The following is a 20,793-nucleotide window of genomic DNA, read 5'->3' on the forward strand; positions in this document are numbered from 1 at the left end:
CTGTAGTTGGGGTTTTGTTGTCCTTCCTGGAAGGAACTATCAGTCACATCTTAATCCCAAGCCACACATTTACACTCAGCTGAGCAATAAGCAAATTTGACAAGCAAGATTGAGACAATAGTCTTGGTCTTGACTTTAGAGGCAGGATTTAGTAAAGGAACTGAATCATACATTATTTATTATTTTGGTCACAGAAGCTGGAAAGTCCCCAATAAGTAAATCTTTAAAAATTGTTTATTATACCACATACTTTAAGTTGTTTATTATTGATTATTTGGACTCCTAATAGTGTACATATTTAGAAAGTAAAGGCAAAAGAATGTTGCAATTTTATTCAGTGGAAAAAATATTTTTTTAGTGTCCTCATTCTTCTAGAAGAGAATGTTCCACTGAATAATTGATGCCTCTAAAATGAAGCCTTGTGTTTTTATGATACTAGAATACCTTTATTATCTAAATAAATGTTAGATATTCCTGGATATTAACTATTTTGTGTAATAAACATTTTGATCATAGGAAAACTCAGACAACTAAACTGTTCTCAGGTGAAGTTCAGATCATGAATTATGCAGAACCACAGATAATTGCAGATGGTAGAATTAATCACGATATGCAAATAAGCAACTATTAAGAACTTTATGAAGATTTTTCCATGGTTTTTTGTTCAAATAAAATAGGATGTAAAACTGGATATTTAACTTTAATTCAGGATGGTAAATACATTATTACAATTTCACACTTTTTAAAAGAATTGAAACAAATGTAGTCAATTATGATTTTGTAATCTTTCTTTTTATTTAGTGTAAAATAAAATAAGTGCATTATTTTTTATGACAAAGAGGCAAAATAAAAACACCGTGTCTCCTAGTATTTCATATTATGGATCTGAAGTTCCTCCTTCTAAAATGTATACTTGGCTTGAAATGTTATAAATATTGCCCATATTACTGTTTTATACTTAAAAAATTTATAAAGATTCTACTTCATGTTTTGTTAGCTGAGGATAATTAGAACCAGGAAAAGCCCACTTAATGTGAATCCACTTAAAGGAGACCAAAATTTCATAATACAATGAAAAAAAGCTTTGGGACTTTATCTTGCAAAAAACCCAAGAATATTATGAAAATATATTTATTTTAGTTTATTTAACAAAATTTAGATCATCATTTTGATTATGACTCTTAGAATGAGCAATGTAAAAATAAAATGTTGATAGTTTCTAGAGGAATAATTTTTGGAAAAAATTGTAATGATTGTACATGTGATACTTTTAAAAACTTTATGTATTATTTTATTAATAATACATTTATTTTTAATTATAGCAGTTTAAAGTATTTTTTTTTCAATTATATTTGCCATACAATATATTTTAGGTGTAGAGCATAGTGATTAAACATTTATATATCTTGAGGAGTGATCACCTGGCAAGTCTATTGTGCATCTGGCACATAATTATTACAGTATTATTGATTATATTTCCTATTCTGTACTTTATATCCCATGACTATTTTTATAATTGGAAATTTGCACTTCTTTTTTTTAATTAAAAATTTTTAATGTTGACATAATTGCAAGTTGCCCCCCTTTTCCCCACCCTTTGCCCACCTCCACCCTCCATCCCCCTCCCTTGACCTTCACCAAACTTGTTCATGTCCATGGGGTATGCATATAAGTTCTTTAGCTAACCCCTTCATCTTCCTTATCCAGTCATCCCCAACCTTCTCCCCTCAGACACCAGCCAGTTTGTATTTATACTTCCAGTTCCATTTTGTTCATCAGTTTATTTTGTTCATTAGATTCCACATATTAGTGAGATTATATGGCATTTTCTTTCACTGACTGGCTTATTTCACTTAGCATAATACACTCCAGGTCCATCCATGCTGTAGTAAAGGGTAAAAGTTCCTTCTGTTTCACAGTCACATAGAATTCCATTGTATAAATGTACCATAGCTTTTTTATCCACTCATCTGATGGGCACTTGGGCTGTTTCCAGATCTTGGCTATCTACACTAATAAAAGACAAACATGCAAATTGACCATACCTTTGCTACACCTTAAGCCATGCCCACCAGCCAATCAGAGTGACTGTATGCAAATTAACCCAACCAAGATGGCGGCCAGCAGCCATGGAGCTGGAGCAAGCAGGAGGCTTGGTTGCTCCAATGATGGAGAAAGCCAAGCTTCCAGCCTGCCGCGGCCGGCTCTGAGCTCCACTCAGCAACAAAGTTTCAATTATAGAAGATAAATAAACCCCAGATACCTGCTTTCAGCTGGTCGTGGCCATGGAGCTGGAGCAAGTAGGAGGCTGGGTTGCCCCTGGCGATGGAGGAAGCCAAGATTTCCTCCCGCCTGCCCTGGCTGGCTCTGAGCTCCTCTCAAGGCTACAAAGTTTCAATTATAGAAGGTAAATAAATCCCAGAATAAAAAAAGAAAAAAATAAAGGAGAGGCTGGGAGCTTCCGTTGCCAGGGGGGCTTGGCCAGCCTGAAAATGGCTCTCAGCCCCTCACCCAGGCTGGCCAAACCTCCATGGGGTGAGGGTCCCCACTGGAGGGGGGCGGGGCTTGACCAGCCTGCAAACAGCCATCATCCCTTCACCCAGGCTGGCCAGGCACCCCAGTAGAGACCCCCACCCTGAAGGGGGTGTGACCAGCCTGCAAACAGTCATCAGCCCCTCACCCAGGCTGGCCAGACACCCCAGTGGGGATCCCCACCCTGAAGGGGGTGTGACCAGCCTGCAAACAGCCATCAGCCCCTCACTCAGGCTGGCCAGGCACCCAAGTGGGACCCCCACCCTGATCCGGGACACCCTTGAGGGCAAACCAGCTGGCCCCCACCCGTGCACCAGGCCTCTATCCTATATAATAAAAGGGTAATATGCAAATTGACCCTAACAGCAGAACCACTGGGAATGACTGGTTATTATGACACGCACTGACTACCAGGGGGCAGACGCTCAATGTAGGAGCTGCCCCCTGGTGGTCAGTGCACTCCCACAGGGGGAGTTCTGCTCAGCCACAAGCCAGGCTGATGGCTGCCAGTACAGCGATGGTGGTGGGAGCCTCTTCCGCCTCCTCAGCAGCGCTAAGGATGTCCGACTGCAGCTTAGGCCTGCTCCCTGCTGGCAAGTGGACATCCCCCGAGGGCTGCCAGGCTGCCAGAGGATGTCTGACTGCTTGCTTGGGCCCAATCCCCCAGGGAGCGGTCCTAAGCCAGCAGGTGGACATCCTCCGAGAGGTCCCAGACTGCAAGAGGGCATAGGCCGGGCTGAGGTAACACCCTGAGTGCACAAATGTTTGTGCACTGGGCCTCTAGTTATAAAAAATGCTACTATAAACATAGGGGCGCATATATTCTTTCTGATTGGTGTTTCGGGATTCTTAGGATATGTTCCCAGAAGTGGGATAGCAGAGTCAAATGGTAGTTCCAGTTTTAATTTTTTGAGGAAACTCCATACTGTTTTCCACAGTGGCTGCATCAGTCTGCATTCCCATCAACAGTACACAAGGGTTGCCTTTTCTCCACATCCTTGCCAGCACTAGTTGTTTGTGATGTATTGATAGTAGCCATTCTGACAGGTGTGTGGTGATACCTTATTGTAGTTTTTATTTGCATCTCTCTGATAATTAGTGACCTTAAGCATTTTTTCATATAGGCCATCCGTATGTCCTCTGTGGATAAGTGTGTATTCAGATCCTTTGCCCATTTTTTAATTGGATTGTCTTCCTGGTGTTGAGTTATAGAAATCTTTATATATTTTGGAAATTAACCCCCTATGTGATGTATCACTGATGAATATGTTCTCCCAAACAGTGGGTTCTTTTTTCATTTTGTTGATGGTTTCTTTTGCTATGCAGAAGCTTTTTAACTTAATGTAGTCCCATTTGTTTATCTTTTCCTGAGTTTCCCTTGATATTGTATACTAGAGGCCCAATGCACAAAAATTCGTGCAAGAGTAGGCCTTCCTTCCCCTGGCTGCTGGCACCAGCTTCCCTCTGGCACCCGGGACCCGGGCTGCTTCCCTCCTCTGTCCTCCCACAGACACCCGGGACCTGGGCTGGCTTCTCTCGGGTCATCCGCAGGTACCCGGGACTGGCTGGCTTCCCTTTAGCCTTGGCTTCATCAGGAAGGATGTCCAGTCTAATTAGCATATTACTCTTTTATTATTATAGATAGAAAACCCTAAAGACTCCACCAAAAAACTACTAGATCTGATAAATGAATTCAGTAAAATTGCAGGATACAAAATCAACACCCAGAAATCGATGGCATTTTTACACACCAGTAATGAACTATCTGGAAGAGAAATTAACAAAACAACCCCATTTATTATTGCAACAACAACAAAAATATTAGGTAGCCAGGGATAAATTTAACTAAGGAGATAAAAGACCTGTACTCAGAGAACTATATGACATTGAGGAAAGAAATTAAGGAAGATACAAATAAATGGAAGCATATACCATGTTCATGGATTGAAGAATTAATATAATTAAAATGTTCATACTGCCTAAAGCAGTGGTTGGCAAACTGCGGCTCGCGAGACACATGCGGCTCTTTGGCCCCTTGAGTGTGGCTCTTCCTAAGCCTTAGGAGTACCCTAATTAAGTCAATAACAATGTACCTACCTATATAGTTTAAGTTTAAAAAAATTTGGCTCTCAAAAGAAATTTCAATCGTTGTACTATTGATATTTGGCTCTGTTGACTAATGAGTTTGCCGACCACTGGCCTAAAGCAATCTATAAATTCAACACAATTCCTATTAAAATACCAATGGCATCTTTCACAGAACTATAAAAAAAATTTCAAAAATTTATATGGAACCCAAAAAGACCCCAAATAGCCATAGCAATCTTGAGAAAGGAGAACAAAGTTGGAGGTATCACAATACTGGATAGCAAACTATATTACAAGGTCATTGTAATCAAAACAGCTTGGTATAAGAACAGCAATATAGACTAGTGGAACACAACAGAGAGCGCAGAAATCAACCCATTCCCCTATGGTCAATTAATATTTGACAAAAGAGGCAAGAGCATACAACAGAATAAAGACAGTGTCTTCAATAAATGGTGCTGGGAAAATTGGACAGGCACATGCAATAAAATGAAACTAGACCACCATACCATACACAAGAATAAACTCAAAATAGATAAAATACTTAAACGTAAGTCTCGAAACAACAAAAATTCTAGAAGAAAACATAGGCAGTAAAATCTCACACATCTCTCACAGCAATATTTTTGTTGACATTGTATTATGTGAATCACATTTGACATTTACATCACATCTTCACGATGGTCAGTTTTACAAAAGTAATTGAGGTCTTATTCATTTTTCTTTGGGCCTTTCAGATTCTTGAATATTAAACTCCTTCTGTATTGAAATTCCTATCTTGGCACCAACTTAAAATTTTTCTCTTAAATGATTGTTTCCCCATCAAACTACTCACTCCCCATTTGTCATTGCTTCAATCTGTTTCTGGGCATGTTACCTAATGTCATTTTGATTAACCTCATATGATTCTGTATTTGTGGGGAATATTTGCAACTTTACCTTGCAGTGGACATCGTTGCAAGTATAGATGCTGATGGTGAACAAGGACAGAATTTAGAGTGGGGGTTCAAGTCATGAAATGGTTGTTTATTAGGAAGTATTTTAGTGTTTTAAAGGAATGCTTCCTTGGAAAAGCTCCTATCCATGCAGGGATTTGGATAATGACTCCTCAAATACTGAGGACACCCTGTTTTATTTGCATGAATTCATTGCAGTATGCTCTGTAGAAAAGAGAACAGATAATGACTGTGGAAATCCCCATACTTGTCTCAGTTCTGTTAGTGAGGCATTGTATGATCAGGACAAGTCATTTCATTTCTTTTGGTATAATTTCACTAGTCTGTAAAGCAAAGGTTGAGCTAAAGTCCCTTCTAGTCACAACATTCTGTGATTGGATATTTTAAGAGCTTTATCGTTATTTTCATAGAATCCTAGAATTTAATAGTCATCAACCCACTCCTTCTTTTAGTTATATCTATATATATAAATGGCTAAGCAACCATCCAATGGGATCATCTGGCCGGCAGCTATGATACACAATGACCACCAGGGGGCAGATGCTCAACATAGGAGCTGCCGAGCTGCTGTGATTTGGCAGTGGCGGTTCTCAGGTGATGCACCCCAGAACCAGAGAGGAGGGAGCCCGATTCTGGGGTGCGTCACCCGAGAACCACCCTCTCACAATCCGGGACCCCTCAGGGGATGTCGGGGAGCTGGTTTTGGCCTGATTCCTGCAGGCCAGGCCGAGGGACCCCACCTGCGAGAGGGACCCCCGCTCACTCTACAATGCCCTTTGAGCTGTGGCACTGGGGAGGGACCGAGGGAGGTTGGCTCCAGGGTGTGTCCAGCCCAACTCGCCCAGTCCTGCCCCGCCGGCCACCTTCTAATTAATTTCCTTTCTATGTGCATGAATTCAGGCACCAGGGCACTAGTATATAGTATGTATCTACACTAATAAAAGAGAAACATGCAAATTGGTGTCACTCCACTACCCTTCCCATTGGCTAATCAGCATATCCTTATACAAATTAACTGTCAGCCAAGATGGCGGCCGGCAGCCATGCACTGAAGCGAACAGGGAGGCTTGCTTGCTCCAGTGATGGCGAACTCCAACGTTCCCCGCCTGACTTGCCGGCTTCTCAGCTGCAACTCTAAGCAACTATGTTGCAAATATAGAAGCTAAACAAAACCCCAGAAACCGGCTTTCAGTCAGCTGGGCTTCAGCCAGCCGGACCACAACATTGTATCAAATACAGAAGATAAAGGCCAGAAACCTGCTTTCAGCAGCGAGGCCTCAGAGCTAAAGCTGGCCCAGAATAGGAAAAAAAAAAGAAAAAGAAAAAAAGGAGCAGTTGGGAGCTTCAGTCACCCGCCAGCCTGAAAACGGCCCTCAGCCCCTCACCCAGACTGGCCAGGCACCCCAGTGGGGACCCCCACCCTGATCCAGGATACCCTTCAGGGCAAACCAGCTGGCCCCCACTCGTGCACCAGGCCTCTATTCTATATAGTAAAAGGGTAATATGCCTCCCAGCACCGGGATCAGCGTGACGGGGCAGCGCCCAAACCCCCTGATTGCCCTGCGGCTCTGTGAGTGACAGGGGGCGGGGCCACAACCTCCCTCTCTGCCCTGCTCTGTTTGTGACAGGGGAAACCTCCCAAACCCCCTGATCAGCCCTGCTCTGTGCCTGATAGGGGGGAGCTCCCCAACCCCCTGATCGACCCTGCTCTGTGTGTGACAGGGTATGGAGCCCCAAACCCCCAGATGGGCCCTGCTCTGTGAGTGACAGGGGGGCAGCCCCCCAACTCCCTGATCGGCCCTGCTCTGTGAGTGACAGGGGGCAGCGCCCCAACCCCCTGATGGGCCCTGCTCTGTGAGTGACAGGGGGCAGCGCCCCAACCCCCTGATCGGCCCTGCTCTGTGAGTGACAGGGGGCAGCACCCCAACCCCCTGATTGGCCCTGCTCTGTGCGTGACAGGGGGTGGCGCCGCAACCTCCCCATTGACCCTGCCTTGAGTGTGACGGGGCGGTGCCCCAACCCCCCAATCGGCCCTACCCGGAGCATGACTGAGGGTGGCATCGCAACCTCCCGATCCGCCCTGCTCTGTGCATGACAGGGGGCGGTGCCCCAACTCCCCAATCAGCCCTGCTCTGAGCCCGACCAGGGGCTGCACCTAGGGATTGGGCCTGCCCTCTGCCACCCGGGAGCAGGCCTAAGCTAGCAGGTCGTTATCTCCCGAGGGGTCCCAGACTGCGAGAGGGCACAGGCCGGGCTGGGGGACCCCCCTCCCCCCCGAGTGCACAAATTTTTGTGCACAGGGCCTCTAGTATATTATAATTTCAGTAGCTACTTCCATAAGTAATCATACTTTTGGTAAAGTTGTAATCAGCACTTTCGAACAAATTTAAATTCTGCTCTTTTCAATAGTGTTATCTCTTATAAGTGTTTTTCTTATTCTTTTCTTTTTCACATTTATCTGTTTTAATGGCTGCTTGATAATTTATTGAGTACATATGTTTTAATATATTTAAATATATTTTGCCCAATATATTCTGGCAACTGAATATCTCTGTACGTTAGAGTTTTGGGGAATTTGGGGAGCCATGTTACTATAGATATCTCTATAGTAGACAATTTTGTCAAAAATGCGTCTCACATGTAGTATAGTCCTGGGTGCATTTCAGTACTTAAGTGCCTTTTGCTGCTGCTGTAAATAGGAAGAAACAAACTCAGGCCAAGTGTCTGGCTGAGTGAAGCAGAGGGAGGAACAAGGAAAACGAATTGTGTTTTGCTGCTGCTGAGCAGGGAAAATCCTGGGGAGTCTGGCATGTAATAACAAAGGAAGCAGAGAACAACTCAGAAAACCAGATTCTGGATGACATCTTCAGGTACCTGGCTGCCCCTGAACATCATACCTATTATCCAATCACCTGGGAAAGTCGGTGACTGGTGACTCCTGAAGTTGTACTCTGTCTGGTCCAGAGAACAAAGCCAGAGAGGAGGCCATCTCAAAGAGCAGATGTATTCACAGCAGCAAAGTAGCCACAGACTAAATGAGTTGATAGTACATTGTTAAAAATTACAGCACTTTTCATTTTAACTCCAGACCTTGGACATTTTCAATGCATCTTGGGGAATAATAATTTGTTCATCCATTATAACTGGATCTGCTACCTCTTATCAAGATTAAGGAAACTTGTCTCTATCAGTGGTCGGCAAACTGAGGCTCTCGAGCCACATACGGCTCTTTGGCCCCTTGAGTGTGGCTTTTCCACAAAATACCGACTTCTGCGCATGGGCCATGAAGTTTCAATCGCACTGTACGTGTGCGCCTGCACGTGGTATTTTGTGGAAGAGCCACACTCAAGGGGCCAAAGAGCTGCATGTGGCTTGCGAGCCGAACGTGGCTTCCGAGCCGCAGTTTGCCAACCATGGCTCTAGCTGGTTTGGCTCAGTGGCTAGAGCATCAGCCTGCGGACTGAAGGGTCCTGGGTTTGATTCCTGTCAAGGGCACATGCCAGAGTTGCAGGCTAGATCCCCAGTGTGGGCGTGCAGGAAGCAGCTGATCAATGATTCTCTCTCATCATTGTTGTTTCTATCTCTCCCCCTCTCTCTTCTTCTCTGAAATATATATATAATATATATATTATATATAAAAGATTTAAATAAAAAGATAAAGGAAACCCGAAAGTAATACAAAATAATATTAAATGTACACTGTAATTTAAAAAATAAAAAATGTAAAAAGAAAAAGATAAAAGAAGCATACTGCACACTTTTCCCTTTCTACTTATAATATCGACTTTGGTCTGTGCATGTGGTCACTTCCTCTGCACATGTGGGTGAACTGTTTGCAATGCTTGTTTCACATAACCTGTCACAATACTGTGGTGGTTATTGGGCAAGAAAAGGAACTAAGCTTTGATGAAATTAGGGTAACCTAGTTGTTTAAAGTAGCTAATGCAAATGTTTCAAGTTAAGTCAGGTTAAGGTAGATTCAGTAAAGGCAATTTTAGTCATGATTCAAATTGCCAACTAGAAAAAAACTAGAGAATTATAAAAATTACATGTCCATTTTAAATTTCATTGTGGTGGGTCACATGGGACTGAAGCATGCTGATAAACTAGGAGAAGTTCAGTATTTTCAGAGGTTGACTTAAGCACAACTAATTTGTTCTGTGTCATGTATGTGAATGTTTCTCAGCTTTGGAAGTTACATCCTACAATTCCTTATTTTTTTTTCTTCCAGATTCTAGCTACATTGAAGACTGGTTGTTTTCTAAAACTAGAGAAGTCCATGAAGTGATGGTGACTTCTTTTTGAGGTTCAAGTACTAGAATAAAAGGTAATTATTGATAATTTCAGAATTTGTTTGCAATACTGTGGTAGAGGCTTTCTACAAACAAAAAACCAAGACTTCGAATATTTTTTCTCACCAAAAAATAACTAGTATCATTCTGGTTTAGTTATGATTTTTAAAAAACAAAACCTAGCATGTCTTTCTTAAATAAGCGTTTGCAGGTAGGTATACCTGAGGATTACAGTGTAACCCAGCTAGGCAGTTTACTCCTTTTCTTAGACCACATCCCCAGGCACATCCCCCATGCCTGTTCTGTGTGACATCCCACATTTAGAGAGAAAATGTGAGAGTCCAGGCATATGTTATAGAAAGACAGCTACAGTGTAGGGACTCATTTTAATGACACACAAATTTGGTAAAACCTAATAATCAGCTGCTTTCCTATTTTCCCCAGTCCCAGCTCATTTAAGCCTTGTGACAACTGATGGCCTCACGTAACAACAGCGGTTATTTCTTTGGCTGGGCTCCCGGAGCAGCTCCTCTCTCCCAGCCAGCTAATCCTAAGCTGGTTATCCTCTCCATGTCAGAATTTTTTTTATTTTATTTTTTTATGGATGTCCTCAGTTTTCCTATTTCCCAGAACTCTCAGCCAGGAGCTTACGTCTCAGAAACTGTTTTCCAAAAGATCATCTTTCTAAAATCTATTCACAATATTTTTTTCTTAGGGACAATCACAATTCCTGCTCACCAGTGCTCAAAGTAGCAATTTATTTTCCTCTCTTCTTTAATGTTCTGCTTAATGGCTGGATTTAGTTAAAAAGAAACCATATTTAAATTCATACTAATATACTTAAAAAAACAAAAAACTGATTTCAAAGAGACAGAAACACTGATGTGAGAGAGAAACATCAATCGTTTGCCTCCCACACATGCCCTGACCAGGGGTTGAACCCTCAATCTGGGTATGTGCCCTTGACCAGGAATCGAATTGCCGTCTTTTGGACAATGCTCCATCCAACTGAACCACACCAGCCAGGGCATACTGATATACTTTTTAATCATGTCGGTCCTAGGGTCAGTGGGTTGAGGTTATAAAGAAATATTAGGAGAATTTTTGAAATCTCTGACTGTCTAATGTTCAGGTTACTTTGCCTGGAGATAGCTCTCCCTGGGTAGAGATGTTTGCATAGAAATTGGACACCTGTCTGACCAGGATATTGCTGAAGGGGGAGCTTGGCTGAATTGGGAAGAAGGTTTTCTAGGTCTGTTTCATCCCAAAGGAATTCTACAGTTTCTCAATTGATGGTCCAAAGGAAGCAAAGGGTTCCGCCCCCCCCATCCCCCCCCCCCCCCCACACACACACATTTAAAAAATTAAGCAAAGATATTAAACTAGATTATTGCGCTTGTAATTTCTGGTGTGTCTATCATGGTTTTGGGGTGACTTTCTTGATACTCTCATTCTGAAGCATATTTCCTGAAGGGCTCCCTCTTAGACCTCATGACCTTGGAGGGCTGTCCTGAGAGAGAATTTTTTGTGGAAACACTTCTGTGGTGATGTGCTGCTCAGAGGGTGCTTCAGGGCAACTGTCTGAAGCGTGTGTGTGGTTTGCTAGGTTGGGAGGGAGGTTACCATGAGTTGATGATATACCTGGCTGTTAGGATCTTAGCTTGGTCTTTGAACCCCACCCACTCTGCCACCCAGGTTCCCCTAGTGTCTTCCTAGGCCAAGTCTCTCATTGACCGTTCCTTGGGGACAACAAGGGCATCAACATTAAACACGAGAAAAGCGCCATGTGCTAACCATTTGTGAAAATATCTAAATGTCCGTGACCATCTATGGAGGTAATATACACTTGAGCACTTGAGCCTATAAAGGCATACTTGAGTTTTAATCAAATTTTTATGCTCTCATTCCTCATGAAACTGCCCTTACTCCAGCAGGAAGTATTTCCTCCTCCTTCCTTCTAAATGCCGCATCACTTTGTCCTTACTTTATGTTATTGGTTTGATTCCTCTTATTTTATTTTATTTTATTTTTTTATTATTTTAGTATGAAAAGCTTTCTTATCTCCTGTTTATTCCCCTAGAAACCCATTTGTTCTTTTCATAGATGCTTTTCACCTTCTCTCACTAATACTAAATTAGGTATATAAGTCCTATCTTTAGCTGTTTGTTTATTTTTTAATATATTTTTATTGATTTCAGAGAGGAAGGGAGAGGGAGAGAGAGACAGAAACATCAATGATGAGAGAGAATCATTGATCGGCTGCCTCCTGCATGCCCTCTATTGGATATTGAGCCCACAACCCAGGCATGTGCCCTTGATCGGAATCGAACCCGGGACCCTTTAGTCCACAGGCCAGTGCACTCTATCCGCTGAGCCAAACCAGCTAGGGCTCTTTAGCTGTTTAGAGAGCCAATTCTTTTGTGCAGTCCAATACATTGAAACTCCCCACCCCCTTAATCTGTTAGTTTCAGTTTAATTCGAAGGCCTCCAGAGTAGAAGAAAAGTTTGTTCTTCCCCAAACTATTCTATTTTTATTTATTATCATTTTTTCTGCCATTTTTTTGGATTAAGTATTTTGTAATATTTATTTTACCTCCTATATTAGCATATTAACTGTCCTTATTTATTTTTTTCCTAGTTGCATTAGGGTTTACAGTAAGCATCTTTAACTAACCACAGTCTGCCTTCAAATAATAATATACCACTTGATGTATAATATCAAGTGTTATAAGGGCTCATGGTAATGTACCTCCATTTTCCTCTCCTCCTGTCCTTTGTGCTATTGTCATACTTGCTACATTTATTTAAGTTGTAAAACCCACACTTCATTGTTGTTAAATTTGCCTTAAATAGTCAATTTATCTTTTAAAGAGGAAAAGATATTTTGTGTTTATCCAAATCCTTCCAGGCTTTTTTTTTTTTTTTTAATTCTTTATTGTTGAAAGTACTACATATGTTCCCCTTTTTCCTCCATTGATTCTCTCCAGCCGACCCCCGCCCCGCCAGCCCCAGGCCTTCCCCACTCTATTGTCTGTGTCTATGCTCTCTCTCTCTATATATATACAAGGTCTTTGGTTGATTACCTCCCACCCATCCACCCACCTTCCCCTGCCTTCCCTCTGAGATTCTGTTCTATGCTTCCATGTCTCTTGATCCACACCATTCATTAGTTTATTTTGTTACTTAGATTCCACATATGAGTGAGATCATGTGATACTGTCTTTCTCTGACTGACTTATTTCACTTCACATGATACTCTCCAGGTCCCTCCATGCTGTCTCAAAGAGTAAGAGATTTTTCTTTTTTACTGCTGCATAGTATTCCATAGTATAAATGTACCACAGCTTTTTTATCCACTCATCTACTGATGGGCACTTGGGCTGTTTCCAGATCCTAGCTATTATAAATTGTGCTGCTATGAACATAGGGGTGAAGAGATGCTTTCTGATTGGTGTTTTGGGTTTCTTAGGATATATTCCTAGAAGTGGGATCACTGGGTCAAATGGAAGTTCCATTTTTAATTTTTTGAGGAAACTCTATACTGTTTTCCATAATGGCTGCACCAGTCTGCATTCCCACCAGCAGTGTACTAGGGTTCCCTTTTCTCCACATTCTAGCCAGCACTTGTCATTTGTTGATGGTGGCCATTCTGACAGGTGTGAGGTGATACCTCATTGTCATTTTAATTGGCATCTCTCTGATGATCAGTGACTGAGCATTTTTTCATATATCTCTTGGCCACCTGTATGTCCACTTTAGAGAAGGGTCTATTTAGGTCCTTTGCCCATTTTTTAATTGGATTGTTTGTCTTCCTTTTGTTAAGTGTATGAGTTCCGTATATATTTTGGATATTAACCCTTTATTCAGATGAATCGTTGCCAAATATGTTCTCCCATACAGTGGGCTCCCTTTTTGCTTTGTTGATGGTTTCTTTTGCTGTGAAAAAGCTTTTTATTTTGATGTAGTCCCATTTGCTTATTTCCTTAGTTTCCTTTGCCGTAGGAGATGTATCCATAAACATATTGCTACAAGAGATGTCTGAGATTTTGCTGCCTATGGTTTCTTCTAGGATTTTTATGGTTTCTTGCCTTACATTTAAGCCTTTTATCCATTTTGAGTTTATTCTTGTGTATGGTGTAAGTTGATAGTCTAGTTTCATTTTTTGCATATATCTGTCCAATTTTTCCAACACCATTTATTGTAGAGACTCTCTTGAATCCATTGTATGCTCTTGCCTCCTTTGTCAAATATTAATTGAGTGTAATGGCTTGGGCCAATTTCTGGGGTCTCTGTTCTGTTCCATTGATTTATATCCCTGTTCTTGTGTCAATACCAGGCTGTTTTGATTATGGTGGCTTTGTAGTATAAGTTGAAATCTGGTATTGTTAATCTTCCAACTTTGTTTTTCTTTCTCAAGATTGCTGAAGCCATTTGAGGTCTTTTTTGATTCCATATAAATTTTTGGAGTATTTGTTCTAGATCTGTGAAATCTGCTGTTGGTATTTTAATAGGGATTGCATTGAATCTGTAGATTGCCTTGGGTAGTATGAACATTTTTTTTATTCTTTATTGTTCAAAGTATTACATATTGTATTACATATGTCTCTTTTTCCCCCCATTGGCCTCTCTCTGGCAACCCCCACTCCCCAGCACATGCCCTCACCTCCCTAGTGTCTGTGTAATATGGACATTTTAATGATGTTGATTCTACCAATCCATGAACATGGTATGTTCTTCCACTTGTTTATATCTTCTTCTATCTCTTTTTTCAATGTCCTGTAGTTTTCAGAGTACAAGTCTTTTGCCCCCTTATTTAAGTTTATTCCTAAGTATCTTAATTTTTTTAAAAATATATTTTATTGATTTTTTTACAGAGAGGAAGGGAGAGGGATAGAGAGTTGGAAACATTGATGAGAGAGAAACATCAATCAGCTGCCTCCTGCACACTCCCTACTGGGTATGCGCCAGCAACCAAGGTACATGCCTTTGACCGGAATCGAACCTGGGACCCTTGAGTCTGCAGGCCGACGCTCTATCCGTTGAGCCAAACCAGTTAGGGCAGTATCTTAATTTTTTTTGTTGCAGTGGTAAATGGGATTGTTTGCTTAGTTTCTGTTTCTGAGAATTCATTACTGGTTTATAAAAAACCATCTATTTTTGGGTGTTCCTTTTGTACCCTGCTACATTGCCAAATTAATTAATTAAATCTAGTAGTTTTTTGGTGGAGTCCTTAGGGTTTTCTAGGTACAATATCATGTCATCTGCAAATAATGAGGTTTTTACTTCCTCTTTTCCAATTTGGATGCCTTTTATTTCTTCTTGTCTGATTGCTGTGGCTAGGACTTCCAGTTCTACATTAAATAAGAGTGGTGAAAGCGGACATCCCTGCGTTGGTTTTATTGTTAGGGGAAATGGTTTTAGATTTTGCCCATTGAGTATGACATTTGCTCTAGGTTTGTCATATAATATGGCCTTTATCATATTGAGAAATACTCCCTGTATTCCCACTTTGCTGAGAGTTTTTATCAAAAATGGGTTTTGGATTTTGTTGAATGCCTTTTCCCTGCATCTATTAAAATGATCATGTGATTTTTGTCTTTCAATGTGTTTATGTGATATATCACATTTATTGATTTGCTATCCCATTGGTCATGGTATATGATCTTTTTAATATATTGCTGGATCCAATTTGCTAATATTTTGTTGAGGATTTTAGCATCTATGTTCATCAGGGATATTGGCCTGTAATTCTCTTTCTTTGTAGTATCTTTATATAGTTTTGGAATTAAGATAATGCTGGCTTCATAGAAAGAGCTTGGAAGTGTTCCTTCCACTTAGATTTTTTTGAATAGTTTGAGGAGTATAGGTAATAGTTCTTTGAATGCTTGGTAAAACTCCCCTGTGAAGCTGTCCAGACCAGGGCTTTTGTTTGGTGGGACTGTTTTGATTATTGCTTCTATTCATCAGTTGTTATTGGCCTATTCAGGTTTTCTGATTCTTCCTGATTCAGTTTTTGAGATTTTATTTTTCTAGGAATTTGTTCCTTTCATCCACATTGTCCAGCTTGTTGGCATCTAGTTGTTCATAGTAATTTTATGGTTTCAGTTTTTACTCAACTTCTTTTGTTTCTGATTTTATTTATTTGGGTCCTCTCTCTTTGTTTCTTGATGAGTCTGGCTAAAGGTTCATCCATCTTCTTTATCCTTTCAAAGAACCAGTTTGCTGAGGTTCTTGTCCCAGCATCAAGAATGGTTCAGGAATCTGGAAAAGGCCGTGCGTAGATTACATAGTAATCCCAAGACTAATAAAGAGTCTGGAGATGAGATATAATTTTGAAAGGCATTGGGGGTCAGAGGAGCTTAGCTAAAGGAGCTAAGATCCAAGATCTTAAGTCTAAGGTCTTAGGTTCTCTCGTTGCACCAGGACCCCATGCTTTTTATTAACACAACTTGTCCTGAGGCGAGGCAGAGATACACACTTCAAAGGGTCACAGAGTCCATTGTCAGAATGGGGGAATTAGCCTACAGCCTTTCAGGTGTTTGGCCTGTAGGAGGCAATAACATGTAGATTAAGATGCCTTTTAGCTGCCTGGCAGCCACAATCAGTTTCCTATTTAGGTTTGGGGAAATGCCTTCAGCCATTCCCAACAGGTGACTACTTGTGGGACTCAACCCTGTTGAGTCCCCAAGTCTCATCAACCTTTTGATGAAATTCTTGAAATTATGACATGCTGGAATTGGTCTCCGGCACCAGTTCTTGGTTTCATTGATTGATTTTTTTTTTTTTTTTTTTTTTTTTTAGTCTCTGTCATTTATTTCTGCTTAATCTTTATTATTTTCTTCCTTCTACCTTCTCTGGGCTTTTCTCGTTGTTCTCTTTTAAGTTTTTTAAGTTGTAGTGTTAAATAGTTTATTGTTAATTTTTCTTGCTTTTTTATGGTAGGCCTGTAGTGCTATGAACTTCCTTCTCAGGACTGATTTTGCTATGTCCCAAAGATTTTGGGTTGTTGTGTATTCATTTTTATTTGTTCCAGGAAGGTTTTGATTTCTTTCTTGATTTCATTGGTAACTCATTCATTGTTTAATAACATGCTATTTAGCCTCCATGTGTTTGAATGTTTGGGGGTGTTTTTACTGTAATTGATTTCTAATTTCATTCCACTGTGATCTGACAAGATGCTTGATATGATTTCAATCTTCTTGAACTTGTAGGGACTTGTTTTGTGTCCTACATGTGGTCTATCTTTGTGAATGATCCATGTGCACTTGAGAAGAATGTATATTCTGCAGCTTTGGGGTGAAATGTTCTATAAATGTCAATTAAATCCATCTGATCAAGTGTGTCCTTTTTCCATGTTAATTTTTTGTCTGCAAGATCTATCCTGTGAAGTCCGCAGGATGTTAAAGTCCCCTACCATGACTGTATCGTCGTTGATCTCTCTCTTAAAGTTCTACAGAAGTTTTTTATATATTTAGGTGCTCCTATTTTGAGTGCATATATGTTTACCAGGGTTATATCCTCTTGTTAGATTGATCCCTTTAGTATTATGTAGTGACCTTTGTTGTCTCTTGTGATGGCCTTCATTTGGAAGTCTGTTTTGCTGGATATAAGTATTGCTACTCCAGCTTTTTTTTTTCTTTTTCATTTGTATGGAAATTTTTTTTTTTTCCCATCCCTTCACTCTCATCCTGTGTGTTTCTTTTGTTCTGAGGTGGGTCTCTTATAGATAGCATATGGTTGGGTCATGTTTTTGTATCCATTCAGCTACTCTGTGTCTTTTGATGGGAACATTAATCCATTTATATTTAAGATTATTATTGATATGTACTTATTTGTTGCCAATTTAATTCTTTATGCCTAGGTTTCTTTCTCTATTTCTTCTTCTCATTATAGCAGTTCCTTTAGCATTTCTTGTAATGCTTGCTTGGTGGTGATGTACTGTACCTTTAGTCTTTTTTTTTTTGTTCGGGAGGCTCTTTATTTGATCGTGTATTTTGAATGATAGCCTTGCTGGATATAGTAATCTTGGTCTCAGATCTTTGATTTCCATTACCTTGAGTACTTCATGCTATTACCTTCTGGCCTGTAGAGTTCTGATGAGAAATCAGATGTCAGCCTTATGGGAGCTCCTTTGTAGGTAACAGTTTGCTTTTCTCTTGCTGCCTCTAGGATTCTCTCTTTGTCTTTAATTTTTGGTATTTTATTTATGATGTGTTTGGGTTCTTCTTGCTTGGGGTTCTCTGTGCCTTCTGAACTTGTGTGACTTTTTATTTTACAGTTTAGGGAAGTTTTCTGCCATTATTTCTTCAGACATGTTCTCTATCCCTTTCTCCCTTTCTGCCTCTTCTGGTACACTTGCTATTCTAATATTGTTATGATTCATGTTGTCCCACAGCTCCCTTAAGCTGTCCTCCTGTTTTACCATTGTTTTTTCTTTTTGGTTCTCTGATTGAATGATATTTTTCAGCCCTGTCTTCTAATTCAGTGATTTGATCTAAGCCTCCCCTAATCTGTTGTATATTCCTTCCAATGTGTTCTTTATTTGCGCTATGTCATTCTTTATTTCTGTTTTCATAGTTACTATATGAACTGTTGAGCATCTTTACCATCATTATTCTGAACTCTATATCAGATAAATTTCTTATCTCCATTTCATTTATCTCTTCTTCTGAGAATTATCTTGTTCTTTCATTTGTGGGTTGTTTCTTTGTCTCCTCATTTCGGCTACCTGTTTGTGTTTGTGACTGCTACGCCTCTCAATCTCTGGTGCAGGACAATGTCAAATGCTGTTTTTGACTAATTAGATCTGTCAGAGATTCAAATCTTCCAGAGACTGCCTCTGTCTACAGATTTATTTGGATTCTGGCTTGAATTGCCTGCAGGCAATCATTCACAGCTGTGGCAAGAGTTTTTTTTTTCCCAACAGGGTGGGGCAGTTGTTTCTGCCTGTAGACTAATTGTTATTCTCAGTCTCATAATGGGTGTCAAACTCAGCACTCTGGGGCAAGGTGTTTTCCAATAGGGTAGGTCAGCTGTCTTCCCCCCAGGCAAAGCCACCTGTATAGCAATTGTCTGTGTGAGAAAGATGACCTCACCAGTATAAGGGAATGACTCAGCACAGGAAACCAGGGGTTTTCTGCTTTCTGAGCTCTAACCCTAGAGCCACCAATCCTGGCTTCTGTTCATACAGCTCCAGTCCACTCTGCCCTCCCTCTGCCAGAGCACAAGATGAGTGGCTCTATAGGAAATTAAATTTGTGCATTGGCCCTTTAAGATGTTGCCTGAATTTCCAGCTGTCTCTGCCTGGCAGACAGCACCCCTGCTGCTTTTCACAGCCAGATGTTATGTGGGTACCCTCCTCAGGTCTGGTGCCCTCTGCTGGGGGCCCAGTTTGGGGATTTGACCCCAGAGTTCTCAGTGGCAACCCCCCACAGCTGAGATATCTCTCTGGAACTTCAGTTGCTGTCTGTCAGAGCCCAGCCAGCCCTTTCATGCCTCTGCCCCTTCTACCAGTTTCTATGTGGTCTCCACTTTCAGTCCTCAGTTATCTGGGTTCTCTCCAGCAAGTCTTCTGTTGATTATTCAAGAAGTTTTTCTGTATTAAGTTGTAATTCCAGTTTGGTCCTGGAGCGTGTCCATGCAGCATCCACTTACTCCACTGCTATTTTTAATCTTCTGATTCCTTTATTGACTATGTGTGGAGAAGGTGTCTCCTCACTTATCACTAGTATATTAGGTCATGAGGCAAAGAATTTATTTCTGTTTTGTTTGCTATTTTATGCTAAGTGACTAGAACAGTGTCTAGTGCATAGTAGGTGATCCATGTACATTTACTTAATGAAGTAAATAAATGCATCCCCAGATCAAACCATAAGTTCCCTGGGGACAGGACAGGCTGACACAGCAGCTGCTCTCTTCACTGGCCGCCGGTCTGTGGGGTGTGAGAACACTCATTTGTGCCCTCTCTCTCTGAAGGGCTGAGGAAGTGGCACGATGTGTTGTCCCTATATGGGTGACGATAGTTTAAACTGTGCCTATCTGCTACTTAAACCATAGGAGATTCTTTCCAAGATGCTCACAAATGAGATGTGGAAGGGACATAAAAGCCACGAGCCAGCATTGGTGCCCATGCAAGACCTTTTAATTTTTGTGCTCACCAGCCCCTCCCAGGAAGCCTCTCAGATGGGCCATGGTGGGGGTGGGGTAGGGTGGAGCTGGAGAGGCAGGAAGGGCGTCTGCTGATGTCACAGTGAGTCTTGCCCTCTGGTCAGGTCTGAGGGGAAGTGTGTGGTAGATCACAGGGAGGCAGAATGTCAGTCCCTGACAGGGGCTGAGGTGGTCCTTTGGTTTCCCTTTCATGCCTGTGCTTGAAGCCCTGCCTCTGTTTAGATAAATGAACGGGCACAGAGAGGAGCTTCACTGCAATGGTCATAATCTGATATGTAGCGGATATAAAGTCTGGCTGAGGAGAATCAAATCTAATTCTGATGATCTAATAATACCTTTGAGGAGGTGCCCTGAGGGTAACTTTTGGTCTTTTGGCTTCCCCTCCCAAGTGATCATAAGGAGGAGGAAGGTGGCCAGATTTTTCCAGAACCTCTATGCTAAGTTAGTTTATCTGGCACAGAAATTTTAGGTACAAGGATTTCAAGACACAATAATAGTTGTCTTTTTGTCAGCTGCTGAATAATTTTGAGAGAGTCACAAGATGTTAATTTAATGAAACCATGGACTTATGCTCCCCCCCTACACACACACACACACACACACACACACACACACACACACACACCATCATTCTGGCTACAGAAATTGTCATACGTTTGCATGTCAGGTTTTGTGGTAAGGTACCTAAAGTCTCTCTTCCTCACCCCAGGGATTTATGAAGCTCTCATTCTGTATCACATTACTGCTGCCAACATATC

The 20,793-nt window shown here is 41.2% G+C and overlaps 1 long non-coding RNA gene across 5 annotated transcripts in view; it reads left to right on the forward strand.

The window, feature by feature from the left end:
* The window catches only part of LOC139019733 (uncharacterized), a 164,705-nt gene that overhangs the window by 42,922 nt on the left and 100,990 nt on the right, over nucleotides 1-20,793 (forward strand). For all 5 annotated transcript variants that reach the window (XR_011473145.1, XR_011473141.1, XR_011473144.1 and 2 more), the window contains exon 2: nucleotides 9,808-9,903. This is a non-coding gene — a long non-coding RNA (uncharacterized lncRNA). The remainder of the gene's footprint in view (nucleotides 1-9,807; nucleotides 9,904-20,793) is intronic.

The sequence above is a fragment of the Myotis yumanensis genome, unplaced genomic scaffold, assembly GCF_028538775.1.
Source record: "Myotis yumanensis isolate MYYU_CA2020_CCGP unplaced genomic scaffold, mMyoYum1.0.hap1 SCAF_1, whole genome shotgun sequence".
In the NCBI taxonomy this organism is placed as follows: Eukaryota; Metazoa; Chordata; class Mammalia; order Chiroptera; family Vespertilionidae; genus Myotis; species Myotis yumanensis.